Genomic DNA, 19,755 nt, shown 5'->3' with positions numbered 1-19,755 from the left:
TCATTTATTAAGTGAAAAAATCTATCCAAATCAACTTGGCCCTACGTGAGCTAAGCTAGGTTGATGGCCCAACCTAATTACTGGTTCCAACAAATTTGCTATTTCTTATAACTGTAAGTGGGTCTTTTCCTTGGCTGTGGAGGATTTTGACCCACTCTTTTTCGCATTATTGTTTTATTTGAGCTACATTGGAGGATTTAAAACCTGGTTTGGATAACTTTTCTAATATAATAAATTTAATTATTTGAAACTTGCATTTGTTTAACTTCTTTTCACCTTGTAAATCTCCTGTGGATGCCATTTATTCCAATGTTTTTCTTATTGTTAAATCACGAACACTGACTCTGAGGCAAGTGAGTTTAGATACTGTTCTGGGTTCTTTTGTGACCTCCTAGATTAGTCTTCAATGTGCTTTTGGAGTAATTTTGGTACGCTGGTAACCCTGGGGAAGGTTCATCAGTTTTCCATGTTTTCTCCATTTGTGAATATTGAATCTCATTGTTGTTTGGAGTCCCAAACCATTAGAAATTATTTTGTAACCCAAAATGGTAGATGTCAGTGTATTTGTTTCTTGTCTGTTCTTGGTTTTTTCAGATTGGGGCATGAGGTTGTTGTCTAACAAAAGGTTGGTTTGGCTATGAATAACTATTAATAGGTGCCAAAGGCAATTATTAACGTTAGTAATTTTAATCAAAATGTACAAGTCGGGGAACCACCTGATAATCAAGAATTAATAGCCAAACAGCTCTCAGTCTCTGTCAGTTATTGTTTTATGAATTCTTGCCTAGTGAGTATTATAGATGGACTAAATTCACACACTGGCCTTTCTCAAACAGCAAGCCCTGCATACTTACAGAATAAACGCAAACGACTTCTCTCCAAAACAAAAGAATTTCTTAACAAAATAATTCAAGTTCCAGTTAAAATATTTTAGTCAAGAAAATCTACTTTAACTAAACTTTAACTAAGCTTGTAAAATTCAACTAAACTCCGGATATAGTGTTTCAGCTAACAACAAACAAATTAGCAGCTATTTATAAATAGAAGAACTCAATGAAGCTATACAAACAATGTCTAATAAGAAAGCTCCAGGCCCATATTCTCCCTACCGCTCTCTTTCAATTCATCGGCAGCCGCAGCTAATGGAGAGAACTGTGCGTCAGCTGAAAGCCTTCGAACTCGCAGGTATAAGACCACCACCTTAGAAGAATCCCTGCATCCAAAGTGACCACAACCTGGTGGCCGAGTACCCGCTAATCCCTGTGCAACAAAGTTCAATAATGACCTGCTGTTCGAGTACCCAGCATTCATTTATAAAAAGGGGGCAATTAAGACAAGCTTGACCTCTCTTTTTGAGGCCTACAGAATCAACCTGTGTCCAAGAGAACTCCCCACAGCAACTCTAATTGAAGCGGTTCTCCCCGCGATCTGGAGGAAAGGTATCGGTACTGCAGCCCCTCACAGCTACGGAGAATAGGTGCAACGCTGGTGCCTTTGTGTACAGCCCAGTCCACACGTGGATGACCGGACAACTTCGCTTCCCAAAACCAGCGCACTTTGGAGTATTTTCCTCAGAATGGTTCAGCATTGAGGCTATTCTGTGTTGTGTTTTTAAAGTTAAGACAACTTGATATAAAGGATGATTTTTAAACTGATCAATCATAACGCGCCACCAACGCTTACGCATTTGAATTATTTTATCAATGGTATTTGAAAGGTACAAAAGTCGATCAGACAGCTGCAGTTGATCCAGAACGCTGCCGCCCGGGTCCTCACTAAAACTAAGAAAGTGGAGCACATCACCACAGTTCTAAAGTCCTTCCACTGGCTCCCTCTATCTCAAAGAATAGACTTTAAAATACTTGGAGAAGCAGCTTTTAGTTCTTATGCTGCACTGTTCTGGAAAAAACTCCCAGAAAATTGTAAAAGTGCTGAAACCCTTGTTTGTCTTTATGTTGGGGTGTGAGTGTTTTTATGTGTACGCATGAGGGTGGGAATGTGTGATTGTGACTGTGTGTGCCTGTTTTTTGTGTCAGGTTGGGTCTTGTGCTGCTCCCTCTCCTGGATCAGTTTAGGCCCCCATCAAATGTGGGGCCTATTCCCTCCCCGCCACACTACCTGCCGGTGGTTGGTATCTCTGCCCTCCAGTGTACTTGTGGTTCTTGGTGTCCGGGGCTGGGTGCTTTGGTGTGTGCTGGCTCACTCCTGGTGGCTGCTTTCTGGGGCCTGGACCCCTGGGCTCGGTCGGGCCTCTGTTTGGGGAGTGATATGTCCTGGGGTCTCGGGTCTCTGGGTCCATGGGTGGATCTGCTTAGGCGTAGATGGCTGCCGGCGGGGCCTGTGGGCTCGTCACTGCGGCTCCTTGGGGCTTTTGCACTGTGGCTGCTGGGTGGTTCCCCTGGGATTCTCCCCTGCTCCTCTCTGGTGGTGTTACGGTAGTCCCGACGGTGGTTCTCCTGGGGTTCCTGTGCTCTGGGGGGCCTTTGGATGTCTGTGGCTCGGATCTCCTCCGTATCTGTCCCGGGTCCAGGGGGGCGGGTCTGTGGCTCCTCACACTCACTATTGCATATCTTTATGGAGAAGCCTTGTATGCAAAATGCATGCTCACACTCAGACCCACAGGTGTTTAGATTCAGGTGTTAACACATAAACAATTGTTCTATATTGAGCCGGATTTACCACTAAATACATCTTGCATTCATAAGTACAGTGCACCTTTCGGTAAAACACCTGATAATACGTTATGCTGGTGTAGAAGCAAGCAGGGTGTTATCTTGTATTAGCTTCATCCTTCTTTCTTTCCTCCATTCTATTCTCCTTCTCTCCCCTTTTCCTTTTTGCCCACCTTTCTCTCTTTCATGCTTCTTTTTTTTCCTTTCCATTTCTGTTTCCGTGTCCGTAAGAATTGAAATAATCCCAAAGCAGTTTCTTTTTATGAATATCAAGCAGAGCTTTAAAGTGTTAGCTGTAATGCTCCACTTGTGAAAGTAAATCATTTGTCCTTTTTCCTGGCACTCAGACAACAATTCTGAGTGCTAGTCTGCCAGACAGGACACGGTAAAAGAAAAAGTGCTGAAACCCTAAGTTGCTTTAAATCAAGATTAAACATTTATTTGTTTAGAGTGGTCTTTGACTGTGCTATCTAAACATTATTAGTTAAGTTTTCAGTCCAACTTTCATTTAATTTTCTTATTGATCGTTTTATAAATTTTTTATTTTATTTATTTATTCTTATCATCTTTTATATTATTAATTTTTTGTTCTCTTTAATTATTTAATTACCTTTATGCCACTGTGCAGTGTACTTTGCCTATTATGTTTATTTTTCTTTTTTTCATTTACAGCACTTTGAATTGTCTTGCTACTGAAATGTGCTTTATAAATAAACTTGCCTTGCCTAAAGATGGTAGCTAACTAAACACAATTAAGAATCATTTATCCAGAACGGTTTTTGGTCCTTATTCAAAATAATAATTCCTTAAATACTATTTTAATATCCCCTCCATAATATTTCCTTAAATATTATAGCACTAAATAAAGACAGCTAATTGGACACAATTGAGAATTAATTATCCAGAAGGTTGGTTTTATTCAGCAAATCATTTTTTAAAATATTATTTATTAAAATAATGTCTTATCTGCTCCTCTGATGTGGCATTGAGAATGGTCGTTTGAAGGTATACCAATTATTGTCTAGATTAGTTCCGAGACTAACATGACCTCATTTCCAGATTCCTCAACATAATCATTGGTTCTCAAATATAAAATGCTGGTTTTGGGTTGGACGAAGGTGTAGAGGAGAGAGAGGGAACCACACGGTGAGTAGAAAAGTTCTTTTTAATAATAATAATTAACAAGAGACTTACAAAAAGGGCAGGACACAGAACAAGGGCAGGGAAGATTTACAGGGTAGTTTTTAGAAAGAACTGATGGAGAACAATGACAATCTGAGAGTATAAATACCGAGGTAGGTAGGACAATGGACCAATGAACCAGTGGAATTAACCAGGAGGAATAAGGATCAGCTGGTGGGAGAGAATGTGCCAGCAACTGAAGGAGAGAGGACAATTGACACTAATGAGCAGGGACTTCAGGGGAATAACAAAACATCCAAGTAAGCAATGGAACTAAATTAAAGAATATAAACTGGGAGGAACAGTCCACAAAAAAATACAACCTAAAACATCTAACACAGGAATCTAAAAATCTAAACATAAGAATGAATGATTAATCTAATCAACTTAAAAAAAACAGCAATTATAGCAACTGAAGAAAATGGCAGTGCAGAGAGAACAGATAGAACTCAAACCCAAAACCTAACATGGTGATGGTAATGATGCATCACTCTGTTGGTCATGGTTCATGTTGTAAATAGCTTATTGGTCTTCCATATCCTTTCATTTTGCTTGGTAGTTTTAGTTGGATTGTTCTGGGATAATAAAGAGTTTCTTGATTGAAATATGTTTGACTTTGAGTTGACTTATTTTTGTTAATAAATTCTTGTATTTTAAGAAATTGTGTGAATTTATTTCGTGTGTGCAGAGTTTTGCTGTTCAGTAATGCCAGAGCTTAAATGATCAATTTCTCATACTCGTCGTCTTCCCCCTCCTGAGGCGCCGGACGGTTTGCCAGAATCGCTTCGAGGCCAACTGGTAGTCCTTCTCCATGGCCTCACCGAACTCCTCCCGGGCCCGAGTTTTTGCCTCTGCCACAGCCCGGGCCGTTGCATGCTTGGCCTCCTGTCAGCCGCCTCAGGAGCCAACAAGCCAACCACAGCTGATAGGACTCCTTCTTCAGTTTGACAGCGTCCCTTACTGCCGGTATCCGCCACCGGGTTCTGGGATTGCCGCCGTGACAGGCACCACAGACCTTACGGCCACAGCTACGGGCAGCAGCATCGACAGTAGATGCGGAGAACATGGTCCACTTGGACTCTATGTCACCAACATCCCCCGGAATCTGGTCAAAGCTCTGCCGGAGGTGGGAGTTGAATACATCCCTGGCCGAGGGCTCCGCCAGACGTTCCCAGCAGACCCTCACTATGCGCTTGGGCCTGCCGAGTCTGTCCGGCTTTCTCCTCCTCCAGCGGATCTGTAGGGAACTTCCCTGGGACAATTTGCTTCTGCCGGCCTCAGAGAAAAAGTCTGCAACTCTTTCACCTTAATTTCCCCGTTCATGAATGAAAATACTGGACACCCAGACAGTATTTCATTCGTACTTATCCTTGCATATGATCGTATGACATCCTTGGATCCAGTTGAAGAGTTTATGTCTGTTTGCCAGCAAAGAGACATCAGCGCACTTGTCTCCCCTATACAGTCCCTCTGGAAGGCCGTGTGGAAGAGGGCGGATGTAGCAACAGCTGTGCTTTTATTTGGGCAGTGGCGTCAAAGGAAGTCCGCAGTTATCCCGTTTCCTGGCTGTGCCGGAAGAAGGTTAATGCACTTTATTTTGAAAAGTTCCAGAAGAGTTCGTACCGTAGTTTAATGTTGAAATCCATGGCTGGGTCCTAACATATTGCTTATTGGTTATTCAGTATGCTGCTCAGTTGTTGGTTTTGGTTCTTAGTGTTATGTTGGTTTTGTGCTGTTCTTATTCTGTTCTCCCCCTACCCCTCTCTCCTTTCCATGTTATCATTTTGTGTCCCCTTTAGTCTACACTGTCCAGTTAGCTTCTTAAATTTAAAATAATAAAAGGTTCTAACAGGAGCATTCTTTTTGCCTCCTCAAAACTGTCAAGGCACTGGCAATGCTCAATCACAGCTTATTAAATGTCTAAATGCCAGACAGAACAGGTATAAAACAAAAAGAAAATAGCAGTTGCAGTGCAATTTAGCTACCCCTCTAAGTCCCACATGTACCTTCAAGTACTACTAATACAAATATAAATGCGTGTATGAGAACTGGCAGCATCCTACTGCCTATCATCATGCAGCAGAACTAATAGTGGCTACCATCTTAGCCTTAGCAGAGCTTTAGCTTTAGCAATATCAGCTGGGGTAATGGTGGGACAATTTGGCATGTTCTTAAGGACTATGCAAACATGCAGTATTTTATGCAGGGTAGTGTGAGGCGAGGAAGGCAAAACACAGATAAAACTAAACAAGTTTAAATCAAACAAAGTTTAAATCACTGATACCCTAAACTCTGTCTTGCTCTAGCCCTGGTTCTGTCTGACACAGTTTTAGCATCAAAATATAATGAAATAAACAACATTTAAGTTGTTTTATCCCAAACTAATTTTGGCTGCCTGGACTCAAGCTCTTGCAGTAAAGCGTTCTGATGAACGTTCTGTTCACCATGTTCACCATACTTTAGTTTGGATCCAAGGTTTTCTTAAAGATGCAGTCTTTTTCTTGGCCACCAAGATCAAGACATTCATGCACCTGTCTCCTTGTTGCAGCCTTTGGGGAGCTGGGGGCAAAGAGTAAGAAATGCTGCTGCAAGCAGTTTTTTTGTTGTATGACATCACGGGGATTCCAGCAGTGAAACTCCTCCTTCCTGGGAGCTGTCATGAGAATGGTTTATGCTGTGCATTCTGGAATTTCAAGTTTAACCAGTCTCTTTTGTTAGCTGTGTGTATATCAGTCCTTGTATTTGCCCATGGCTGGGCCTAGAAAGGTGTTGGTTTTTAAGATATTTTAGGCTAGTTCATTCTATCAGACAGGTTCTATTTGAAGTGGTTGCTTGATTCTGACAATTGTCAGGCTGCAAATGAAATTCATCCACAAAAGGTGATTAATCAATGTTCATTTATTATTTAACAAGCACCACACTTTCCACATATTAGATTATCTTAATTTCAAATTAATTTGATCTGAAACATTTTAATGTGGCAAAAACAGATAAACTATGTATGGGACAAATACTTTTTATAGCACTGCACATAATAGTCAACTTAGGAAAGCAAAATCATATCTTTAGGTACATACTTTTATATATAGAAAATGCAAAGCCATGCCCTTATTACCCAACCAATATCTGACACCCACACACCAAGTTCATCCTTTCTAGCTGCTACCTTGAATACAGCTAACTGATCCAGGACTGAAAAACTGCATATAGTAGGCAAACTTTGTAACTGAACAAATCTTTATGGTTTATTAGACTTGAAAAAGGTGAAAACAATAATCCACAATAATCTTGAAACAGCTTTGTTTTCTGCAAAGGTCCTTTGGCCAGTGATGAAACCAATTATATAATGATCAATTTTCTAATTAGAGATGGCAGACAATGATTTCTGGATGGTATATTTTTTCATACAAAATCAATGAAAGTTACAGAAAAATATGAATCAAACCCATTTCACATGGTCAGATTAAGAAGAACAAATATTCAGATCATTTAAAAAAAATTAAGGACAGAAAATAATCATATTTATTAGTTGAATCAGTTTTTTTTACTCCATATGGTGTATTAAGGCTGCTCGGACAGAAGTTGGGTTCTTTCAGCCAATTGTTGAGTCTTAAATTATGACCCAGTTTATCAGGCTAAATAAGAGACCAGAGCAGGGGTGCCTATAGTGCAGCACAGGGGCCATTTGTGCCTGCTGAAAGAATTTTGTGTAGCCCACAAACACAATTCAAAAATGGTAAACATTTGGGACAGAAGGTCAATGGAGAAATTCACATTTAAAAACATTATGGGTTGAAGTTTTCACTGTTGCAAGGCATTTCAAAAAGTTGCAGGAAAATAAAAATCTTCTTAAAAGGTAAAATGTTAGATACAATTCAAAGCATTTATCTTTTTAACCATGTTTTATTCCTTTCATTTTAGTTTTCTAGTAAATAGGATCACAAACATTCAATGACTTTTATTCTGAAGCAGACTTGGACACACCAATAGGTTAAATTTAGCTGAATAAAACAAACCTTTTCTCCCTGTTCTTGTTGCTAAAACAATGTACACAAAAATGTGTAGAGCAAGAAACAAAAATAATTTGTTTCATTAAAATATTGTATGTTACACCTTTGGACTAGATTTGACTAGATCTGTACACATTTTAAGCTGATATGTATAACTGTACTGACAATGCCCCTATAAAAAGAAGTGGGAAAATGTATTCATTCTGTTGATTTTTGAGTAGGTAAAAATGCTAAAAAAATAAAAACACAAAAAATATATTTTTGCATTTTTAATTACACAAAATATACATTATTGTGGCCTACAAGATATTTTAATTTAGAAATTTTGGTCCACTCTGAGTTTGCAGTAGGACCAAAGTGCAGAGAAGTACTCCAGGAACACAGTGAATGAAGATAAGATGGTTTTAATATCCTTACTCACAGGACCGGGCAGGAAACCAGGAGGATGGCAGAACCAGACCAGGGCAGCAATAGCCTGTACTAGCTGTGTTCATTTTCACACTTTGACCAAAGAATTGGACAGAAATTCTAAATAGATTAATATTTTTCTCTGTCTCCTTCACCCCTCCCATATCTGCCCTGCTTGTGCTGAGGTTTTTTGCAATCTCAAACTGTATCCTGCTAAGGATAAAGTGTGAAATATGATTTTTTTCCCTCTACTTACCTAATATGGCCTCTTTTCTCATCTAGCAAGGGCAGCGCCTGTGAGTGGGCAGCAAAGCCTCGGTGACCCGTCCCCCCCTTGTCTTGTGTCATGATGTATGTTTGGATGGGTTGTACTGGAATTATAATTTCCCCTCGGGGATCAATAAAGTATCTTTGAATTGAATTTGAATTGAATTGAATTGAATTATTTACATAACAAATATCAGTTTTGTTGTCCAAATTCAGTTGTTGATAAATATCTACACATTTTAAGGGTCTTGTCTTAATTATTTCCATTGTGATCTTTAAAGCAGAATTACACCAAAATAGATCATTCAGGCCTGCATGTTTGAGCAGTTATTAACAGTGTTGCCTTGAAGTAAGCAAATTATTAGTTTGTGTCAGATTTTTGTCAGTTCTTTCAAGGTACTGTTGAAATGCTGTAAATCTTTTAGACATGCCGCTTCCTTATATTTTCCTACACTTGTGTAGTCTCCTCAAACCATTTTAGGCACTCCAAGCAAACATATACCAGCTTTTCAGGTACATCGATTGCAGTAAAAACATAGCACACTTTCTATCAGTTCTACTGATACTCTTACTCTGCTCTCGGTGGACGACACACGCAATTTCTCTCCCTCCCTCTTGCCTGCTTCTGCATCTGCTTTTGTCTGTGTTTTTCTCAGAGCCTCACTTTACATATCTTCCAAACTTGCAAATTATGGATTTGGTCAGCTGGTCTCTCAACGCAATTGATCAAATTTTTTCCACGGGAAGATGGGTAAAGGAGAACCCTCTTGCCCAGTCGGTACATTCTTCTCTGGATGCACAATGGATTCCTGGCAACAGTGGAAGATTGTGTGCTTGACTACAATGTCGGTTGAGGACGCAGAAGACGTTTATATATTTGGATTTTTGATAACAGGATATCTGCTTTTTGGAGCCGGCGGTTACCTGACTTATTGAGTGAGAAGCAAAACATGGGCAGCTGTTCAAAGCATTCCAAAGCTGACTGCGATGCTGGATGGAATCTGCAGAGTGATCAATGCTCAGACTGAATTGTTAAGAGAGCTAAGCTGCAAGCTGGATATGGTTCTTGAACAGAATTGTAGCCTGGAAGTGGCTTTTGGACTCAGAGATGAAAGGATTTAATCATGTAGAAGGTTGTTTGCTCCAGAACTGCGGGGAAGTCCCAAAAATTTTGATATTTGGATTCACAATTGAGAGATAACAGTAAAAACTCTTAAAGTGGTTGGAAACCCACACAACTGCTTGAACCAGAACATTTAATGTTTTTCTAAATCTGGCGCCCCAATGTGGCCTTGGCAACTTCTGCTAAGTGGCTATCGACAAAATATCTCCTGGATGTCATGTAAACATGGTGCTGTTTCCCAGCACCCCCGAACAGCTGTGACCCAGATAAGACTCTGCGGCCGATTGAGAAAACTTCCATCTCTTTCCTCAAGGACAATGGCGCTCTATCTGTGTTGACAGTCTAATTCTTGGACACACACTCACAGTTATAAATTCACTCCCCCAGGATTCCACCGCACTCTTGCAAAATCTTTTCTTCTTGTGTGTTGCTTAGCCCTGCACCTATTTGTGTGATTTTATTACTTTTTCATAGATTTTTAGTTTTATCAGAAGGATTACCAGCGAAAACCAGCGAAAATTATTAGTAATTTGGACTCTAGCTGCTCTTACACCAATGACCCAGCTTTCTTAATTAGACTACAATGGACTGTTATTACTTAGTTCAACTTCAGTACCAGTAAAAGCAATATATTAGCACCTGAAAATGTGGATTAAAGCTCTTTTGTACCAGTGACTCAGCTTCACTAGTTAGAATTCAGTACAATGATGAGACGATCAATATTATCATCTTCTTTTAGCATAAGATGCTTTATTATTAAGAGTGGCTTGCAACCAATTTCTACCTGTAAACGTGGAAGGATTATTAATTATTATTACTCCCAAGGATTATAAGTGTCCTTTGATTTGTTTTTCTGTGTCTGTATCTGTGTATAAAAACGCTATATATATAACCTCACCTCACCTCCCTTCCCTTCCCTTCCCTTCCCTTCCCTTCCCTTCCCTTCCCTTCCCTTCCCTTCCCTTCCCTTCCCTTCCCTTCCCTTCCCTTCCCTTCCCTTCCCTTCCCTTCCCTTCCCTTCCCTTCCCTTCCCTTCCCTTCCCTTCCCTTCCCTTCCCTTCCCTTCCCTTCCCTTCCCTTCCCTTCCCTTCCCTTCCCTTCCCTTCCCTTCCCTTCTAGGCTTTTCTGTATCAGGAAATAATCATTTGAATTATCTGGTCTTTACCCAGTGCTTAGATGATTTAAATTGATCCTCACCTTTACCAAAACACAAACCAAAGCATTGGAAGCAGTGGTGTAAAGTACACAACCACTGGGCTCTAGAGCATTGGAAATGTGTTCTCTGGAGGAATAAATCACAACAAGTCTGGGTTTAGCCAATTCTGACTTGTCTGACTGCACTGTGCCAAGTACAAACAAATTATAGTGTGGGGTTGTTTGTCAGTAGTTAGGCTCTGAGCCTTCGTTCCAGTCAAATGAACGTTTTATGCTTCAGCATACCAAGACATTTGGACAATTTTATGCTCCCAATTTTGTTGGAAAGGTTTGAAGATTTCTCGTCCCCATTGTAATATGACTCTGCACCAGTGAAGAACTTGACTGGCCTGCTCAGAGTCTTGACCTTGACCTGAATTCATTCATTGATTCATGCATTAATTCATTATCATTTAACATAGACATTTAAAATGCTCTCAACCGATAAAATTAGAAAGGACAAAACAAGTTCCTGTAATTACCAGTAAAAACTTTATAAGATTAAAGTTTTTAAAAAGTGAAGTTAAATGTGGCCATTGTCGGGGTCTGGAAGATTCTGTTTGTTTTTTGCCTGCTATTTACATTGCTTTACCACTAGATGCTGCCTGAGCTCCGGGGGTGAGATGGAGGCAGGTGTTTGCAATCTTCATCATTTGGAGGAGTATAAGGGAGCAGTCTGCCAGCACTTCTACGCCTGAGTGGAACCACGCCAACTGTGGTATCGAATACCGGCCCAAAACCATAGGTTTTCAACCTTCCGAAAACTATAGTTAACTTGTCTTCGTTTCCTTGTTCCTCTCTAGGCGCTGCTTCCAGTCCAGCTCTACTTCAGCTGTTTCCTTGTCTGATTCGATTCCCAAGCCTCAAGATCTGAAGAAAACCTCTGGATTCCATTCCAGCTGGCAGCTGCTAGCTCTCCTACCTCCAAGCCTCAAGCCTAGCGAACCCTGTCCACCCTCCAACATGTCTCACCTCCAAGCTTGGCATCTGAACTCCACTTCTGCAGTGAGTGTGCTGTTTCCAGAGAAACCCCACCACTGTACACTGACTGTTGGATCAAGAAGGAAAATTATTCAAGGCAAATCTCCGTGTTCATCTTCAGACCCCACTTCGACCCCTCCTTGTAAGATCTTCCATCCAAACTCAGTAAGCCTGAATATTTTCATCTTTAAGAAAATCTTGTTATTTTTGCCTTCAAACTTACCTGACCTCCTCTCCATACAGTGGGTGTGTTTCCAGTCCCGGTTCCAGTTCACATTCTCCATCTGTGAAAATAAAACTCCTTTAACTTTTTTTCTGCCCCTGAGTGTTCTCTGCATGTGGGTCAAATCTGTGAACAAAACAATGACGGCCATACACAGAGTGCTCGTGAAAGTGCTTCAGTAAGTAGCCACCAATGTATTTGCAGTTGTGCTCAGTGCTCTAACAGCCCAGAGGAAAAAAAGCTGATTTTCAGTATGTTTGCCCTGCTGCTTATACTCCTATAGCGCCTCCCAGTGGGTAAAAGAGCAAACAGCCTATGTCCAGGATGTGTATTGTCCCTGATGATGCTTCTGGCTTTATTGAGACATCCCAGTCTAGATATATGCTCCAGAGAAAGAAGGGGGCAGCTAATGATTGTTCCTGCTGTTTTTATCGCACTTTGTACATCCTTCCTGTCTGCAGCAGAGCGACTAGCGAACCACGCTGTGACATAGTGTCCCCGGTCCTTTGGGAACTTGAGGGTGGTGACTCTCTCCATCTTTTCATCATTGATGAGGAGAGGGGCTGGTCCTGTTCTATGTTTTCTGAACTCCAGCACAGTTTTCTTTAGTTTCTCTAATGTTTAAGACCAGGTTGTTGTCTTTGCACCATTTGTAGATTTCCTCCAAACGGTCAAACATTTCCCAAAAACACTCTAACAACCTAATTGCTGAAGAAAGTATTTCCTGAAGAGCTGAAGCAGTTCTAGCTGCAAAGAGTGGGCCAACATCGTATTGAAGCCTATGGATTAAAAAGATAAAACGATGTCCCATATGTGTGTAAAGCCAGTGAATACTTCAATATATGGAGTTTTGCCGAAAATTCAAACTGAAAGACTCCCCTCCACCCCCCGGCCGTCCTATGATTCCACCGTGCGTCTCTTCTCCATTCAAACAGCGTCCGATCTGCATGTGTCTTCAATCAGTCATCCTCCGAGGGTTCGCTTCTAAGGACCTCCAGTCATGGATTCCCTGCTCTTCAGTTGAGCTTTGACCCTCCTCCGCTCCACCTCCATCATCTTCCTTCCATACTCCTCCCGGCTCCCTCACCTTCTTAGGTCTTCACTCCACCACCAGTATCGGATCCCAAGGGGGGAAGACTCATCTAATTCTAAGCCTAAGATGTTCATTCAAGCTTTCTCAGCATTCATGTCCTCCTCAGGGGTCCGAGCGCCAAAAATATTAACTTTTATCAATAAACTTCTCTAATCACCATCTTTGTGTCTCTTTCAGGTTGAAATGTATATTGAATCCATTTAGCTGGAGTCATTAAGAGCAAAGCAACACATTAAGAGAAAAGAGAGCGACATTAACTCAAATGTATAAAATCAACATAGAAAAATATTTTAAATGGTAAATGGCCGGCACAATAAACACCTATCTACACGGACACTGAGATAATCTCTGAGCATTAATTCCAGTTTATCTTGGAGCTGTACAGCAACATTCCTCTGAACTATGTTGATTAAAAGTCCTTTATGAACTAATACACTTACTATGACGTAGTTTGTAATTATCCTGTTAAGTTTCACAATTTCTCAGACTTACGTAATGTTGTAGCCTTTCATGACATTAGGCAGTTTGCACAGTTGAACCATTGGAGACAAAAAAGCATGCTATTTTTAATAACTGCACAGTATTTTTTCTTGTTGTAAATTCTCCTTACTGTACAGTCTATTATTCCTATTTTTGTATATGTTTTACCTTTGTGCTTATGTGTTCCATTTGCCTTTCACTTTGCTGATGGCACACTTGAATTTCCCCACTGTGGGACAATACATATTTCTATTCAAATCTATTCTATTCTATCTGTCCAGTCAAATTGTCATGATCTTAAATCTCATCTGAAAAACAATGTTTACTCTTACTTATTTCTGATATACAATATGCCACACGATCCACGCCAGACAGACGCTGGAAATATTGAAGTAATGTCTGCCAGGAAGTTAAACCTAGGGCACAAATAACTCTGCCAAAGGTATAATGATCTTAATCATACCAGCAAATCTGTGGCCAGAGTAGCATAGGGTACAAATCTGGTTTAGGTACACCAGTTATGTTTTAAAACATGCCAAGATTCCAGCAAATGTTTATAAAAGGCTTGTGAAAGGCTAACCAGAAAGGTTAAACCCAAGTCATGCAGTTTAAACGACAATTCTACCAAATATTATGAATGTGAAACTTTTGTGGTTTTGTTTTTAATCCCTAGTTGAATGTTTCCCAAATTGTGGTACAAGTGACACTGCAGGTACTTGGGGTGGCTTTGATTGAAATTTTGGTATTTGTTATATCCAAGTTAAACTCTAACAAATTTACCATGATGTTGCCCTAATTAGGAATAACAAATAATAAACACTAACTAGACTTCATCAAACATGTATTTGTTTCACATTGTTTCTAAAAAGAGAGGTGGAGAAAAGAAAATGTTCAATCCAATCCAATGTGAGTTTATTTATAAAGCAGTTAAAAAAACACAGAGCCCAAAGTGCTGTACAGATTAAAGCAAAATATAGATAACATCAGGAGAATTTCAAGAGCTTCCAGTCAGAAATGAAGCCAGGGAACCAGTAGATTTTTAGGCTATCTTCCATTTACCTCTGAACTCCAAGTTTGAAATCCAGCAGGATTTTCAATTCACTTCAATTCAGTTTATTTATGTAGTGCCAATTCACAACACATATTGTCTCAAAGGATTTTACTAAGTCAAGTCAATTCAAATTTAAACATATAGTCATTCTAACTATGGTTGATAACTCCAGCTAACAATGTCTTTGTATTGATTTTGTACTTTCGAGCACTGCAAAATGTCTACTAAAGAAAGTTCTTTAGCAATGAGTGCATAAAAGACTTCATTTGATACAATTTCTCAGTAATCCCTAGAACTGTTGACGAACTTACAGGAACCGTGTCATGTTAGTCCTTTTCATTTGGTTAGTGGATCCTTTAGTATTCTGGGCCAGCTTCTTCTGTTTTTATTCTGTGTTAATTAATCAACTTCCCTCAGTTTTCCTGATCTGCTTCTTCCCCAGTTGCACTACATTCCAATGGAAAGTCACACCTGGTTCATCAACTCTCCCAGTGGTTACAACCCTGTCAGTTCTCTCACCTCCCTACCAGACTCTTCTGTTTATTTCTAGAAGTTCTCGATGCCAGTTTTGCTTCATTCTTGTTGATTTGCTCTTCCCAGAAGTTATCCCAGTTTGTTCTGCAAGTTTCTACTTCAAATGAATTTATCATTACTAACATGAGGCTGCGTGTCTTGTCTAAACTTGTGTCCTATTCCTCCACCAGATATGACAATTACAGTTGAACTGTCAATATTGTGATTTGTAAAGTCAATATATTTTCATAACATAAATCATCACTTTCATATTCTTTAAATGTAATAAGATAGTCACTAGTTTCATTTTTAACAGAAATTAGACTGACAATTTTATTAATGAGACCAAACATTAATACATAAATATATTTTACTTGTCTTTGTCATTTGCAGCATGTTTCAGGATTCTGTGAAGCTTCGAGGTTCTGCTAAAAGGTTATAAGTAGTTAATAATTCATTTGAAGTAGATCACTCTCTTACCATCAGAATGTACTATAGAACAATAATTAGCCATTCCTGGGGGCAGACATGGAGTTCTATGATCTTACATCAACTCCAACCTCAAAAATATCATAGTGCTTTATGCAAATGGAAATTTATGAATCTTTCAACCATCATCACATTTACACAAAAGCCCATGATTATTAGCACAGGAAAAAGAGGTAGGCCATATTGTGTCACCACTGATCCTCCTGTATAAAACATGTACTGAGAATAAAACTTGGCTGAAGAGTTAATCTAGGCACAGACAATACATCGGTAGCCTCATGTTGGTAATGACAGGGTGTATTAAGGAGAAACCTACAGAAAACCGAGGAACGGGCAGAAGGGAATTCAGGGAACAACTGACTGGAAACAAGAAAGTAGCTGAAGCACAAGGATACTGACATTGAACAACAGAGACATTTTGTAAGGAGGTGTGGAAACTACTTCTTCCACATGAAAAGTTAATGATTGACATGAGAAACAGGTGTGACTAATTAGCAGAGAGTAGAGCAGCTAGGGAAGAACTTTGGAAAGGTGACTAATAAACACAGAGGGAACTTAACAGGACACTATGGGATCCTACTAAACCAAAAGCTAAAAACTGAAATGAGAATCCAGTGATAAACAATAAAAAAATAATCTTATTATAAAAACAAGTGAGAGCCAAAAACACAAAGACTCGATCATAAAAGGACCATGTCAAATGTATGGGTTAACTGTCCCACTTATTAACTTTCTATTAGGTAGTTGTTTCAACTGGAAACATTCTACATGTAACATTTTCTTTCATGCTTCACACAGGAAGGTACCTAATGGTGCAATGCTTGCTACTTCCTTTTCCTGTGCAAAAAGTATTGGCCTCTGTGGTAATAACCACCCAATGCTAGTAAGATTATTGTTTAGTTTAAAGGTTCATAAATTAGCGTTCACAAAAAAACCACACAGGTTTTTTTTACTATTGTAGTTGTCCTCTTTAGTTGTGGATACTCTCTTACCAGCAGTTAGAATCAACTTCCATAATAAACTAATGTGGAAGTCTACTAAATCAAGAAACCAAGAGAGATATCTATTGCAGATAAGATATGAACTTCTCATGACCTTTTCGCAGAACAGTTGGGGATATTTCTGACCCACATGCAGAAAGACTCTCAGGAGAGGATGAATCAGATAAATGAGGTTTATTGATACAGAAAATTATGGTGTACAGGAACTCTGGTCCGGAGGGAAACAGCAACGCGGGGAGACTGGGAACTCTGGAACAGGAATGGAGGTGAGTAGAAGAAGTTTGTGGATGTGGATGAAGTAATGAGAGGCTTATTGGGTGTTGGAGAATGATCCGCCAGGGGTGGGGAATGAGAGGTCCTTGAGAATGATGGCGATGGAAGATGTCCGGAGAATGAATTGAGGTTTGTTTGCGTGCAGCGGAGGTGCAATCCCAAGGACTTAGATGGTAGCGGTGCTGGGCTTGTAGGGAGGAAGCCAGTTGTGGAAATGGGAATCCAGAGGTCCACAGGATGCTTGGAACTGCAGGGGTAAGTCCATAAATGATTATAGGAGTCCAGGTTGATGCTAGGTAACCCTTGAAAAAAGGGGAAACACAGGAATGAATGTTAGAGGGAAGACAGTGCACAAAAAACTCAGGTGAATGCTCAGGCTTGGCTCAGAGGTATCAAAAATACTTGGAAAAATGTTCAGAATATCTAGAGGTGGCTTGCTGTTACCAGTGATGGTAAACACTCAGGCGAAGAGTGACTGGCTTCCAGCCTCTTTATCCTGCCAGGCTGATTGCACCTGATGTGCTGCACCTGCAAGGAGGTGCAACAGGAGGAGGAATGCCCAGCCCAGCGGACGACCGCAGGACGCCCTCTGGTGGAGAAGCTGCAGAACAAAACAGACAGGCACAGAACCAACAAAACCCCACATCCTGACAAGTATCAGTTTAAATTTGACTCTCTGCACATGGCTCTAGCATTTAAATGTGTTCTACAGTTGCTCAGTTTGATTATCGACTGATTAAGTCGGACTCACAGTGCTTCATACAAATATGCATAAATGCATTCTTGTGTTGAGAACTACAGCTGAGGTTTGGAGTCTTTGAGTGGAAGTGACTTTTGTTTGTATTTTTTAGGCTCATTGAATTTCCACCCACACATGTGGTGAGTTTGAGTAGGTTCTGTCAAATTGAAGGCTGTGGTGAGGGCTTCTTTGGAATGCAAGTTATTTCTATCATGCTGCTTGTGTGTGTGTGTGTGTGTGTGTGTGTGTGTGTGTATGTATGTTTGTGTGTTTTTGGGTCAGCTTCTGAAAATGATGCAAAGCAGGATTTTGGGAGAGGCTGTGGAATTCTGATCAGTATTTTCTGAGTTAATATTTCTTTCCATGAGAATTTGGTAAAATGCGCTGCCCCACCTGTCTCGCTGTCTCTCCCCAATTCCCTCTGCTGCAGACAGACCTCTGTCTGAGTTCACTGATGATGCTTTGCTGAGAAGTAGGTATGTTTCCATGACAACCAGGAGAGAAACTCCAGCCTCTCATTTCATGGTTCTGCGTTGTTTCTGGATCGTTCCCCAAGCTGATCTCTGTGTTCTTTAGCCGGGATCTGCAGTGGAACTCCCCAGGCTTGACAATCATGTTTTTATTATTAGTATAGATTGTGATGACACAAAATGTAGTGTTTTTATTTAACTGTACTGGCAAAAATGTCACCTAAAAGTAATAAAGATGTCGGTGGTAATATATTCATTCACAGCCTGATCTTTCACATGGTTGTTTAGGAATGAATGTTAAATGTTTATTAATTCTTGCACTGAAATCTTGAGCTGCAAGTCAGAAAGCCTGGGCTGCCAGAGCAGCCTACCATTTCTTTATCTGTGTAGCACTGACATCACCAGGCTGTCTTAGTCAACTACAGCGCAACACACTAGTAAATAATCAATGTGTAAATATATATTTTAGAAAATCCACAATATTCTTGGATCTTAAGAATCTAATGGAGCCTGTGAGAAGAGGGCTTATTGTAGAATGGCTGAATTACCTTAGATCAGTTTGGGAGGGTCAGTGTGTCTTTAAATAATTTAGTCTTACTTTATTTTCTAACTAAATAAAAAGTCACCTGTACTTTGAGTGTGACTGTTTTTTTTTTCCAAAAGACTATATGTATGTTTTTATAATAAAAATGCACAAAAAATAAAACTGGACTTCCACTTCCCTAGAGAAGAGATCATAAGAAATAGATGTGCACAACACAGTAGAGCCTGTAAATACACATAAAATGACTTAACCTACCTGAAATATTTTCAGATGACATGGTTGAGATGCAATTGTCCACCATCTCAACAGTATGGAGAGTTTGCCAGGACAGGACCAAAGGACAGCACCCTCTGCACCAAACGAAACAGGAAAGGTTAGGGGAAATGACTTCACTCGTGGAGGTGAAAAACCCCCTTTTAGAAAGTGGCAAATATATGGATTAGAGGAACCTCCTCACTGCCACTCCTGTCAGAGTGAGAGTCCATACCTGGGAAGATCCTAGTTAACCAGGACTTGGACAAGGGGGCTTTGCAATTATGAGCTACCTTAAATTAAAATCAAAAAAGTAATGTGCACAAAGGGTTGATGAATTTAGTAAAGTAATGTTTACAGATTTTATTTTCTCTGTGAGCTGGATTTGCTCCACATAGGTTATTATTATAAATAAGAGAGATTACACATTTGCCTGAAAGAAATGTATCAACTAAGTTTGTTGGAAGGGCATCTGGAAAGATGGGATTAATAGAAAAATGTCTGAGCTGCAAATATCAGAACAAGCGAATTTTGGAAAGTGTACTTTGTCAACAGCTGCTCATTTGATGCTTGTTTAAGCTCTATAAAAAGATGTTTAAAGTGGATCCTTTTAAAATATTACCCAATGTGGAAATAAATGAATAATATATATAATATATAACAATAAATAATAATAATAAAAGAAAAGAAACTGCTAAGACTGAAATTTAGCCTGGCCTGAACACTCTCCTTTAGGGAGTACCAGATTGACTGCATCAACAGATAGAGAAAGAGAATAACCCAGAGACAG

General features: G+C 39.9%; 2 long non-coding RNA genes across 2 annotated transcripts; one reads left to right on the top strand and one right to left on the bottom strand.

Annotated features, from left to right (window-relative positions):
• Window positions 1-11,542: 11,542 nt before the first annotated feature.
• Window positions 11,543-12,149, top strand: LOC124857434. The gene is made up of 2 exons (XR_007035592.1): window positions 11,543-12,002; window positions 12,081-12,149. It is a non-coding gene; the product is annotated as an uncharacterized LOC124857434 (long non-coding RNA).
• Window positions 12,150-16,927: 4,778 nt separating this feature from the next.
• On the bottom strand, window positions 16,928-19,115 carry LOC124856305. The gene is made up of 3 exons (XR_007035301.1): window positions 18,969-19,115; window positions 17,405-17,561; window positions 16,928-17,262 (listed from the first exon to the last, which is right to left on the bottom strand). It is a non-coding gene; the product is annotated as an uncharacterized LOC124856305 (long non-coding RNA).
• Between the last annotated feature and the right edge of the window lie 640 nt (window positions 19,116-19,755).

This window comes from Girardinichthys multiradiatus, chromosome 20 (assembly GCF_021462225.1).
Source record: "Girardinichthys multiradiatus isolate DD_20200921_A chromosome 20, DD_fGirMul_XY1, whole genome shotgun sequence".
Taxonomy (NCBI): domain Eukaryota; kingdom Metazoa; phylum Chordata; class Actinopteri; order Cyprinodontiformes; family Goodeidae; genus Girardinichthys; species Girardinichthys multiradiatus.
Note: the sequence above shows the minus strand (reverse complement) of the source record. Positions and strands in the feature narration are given on the sequence as shown.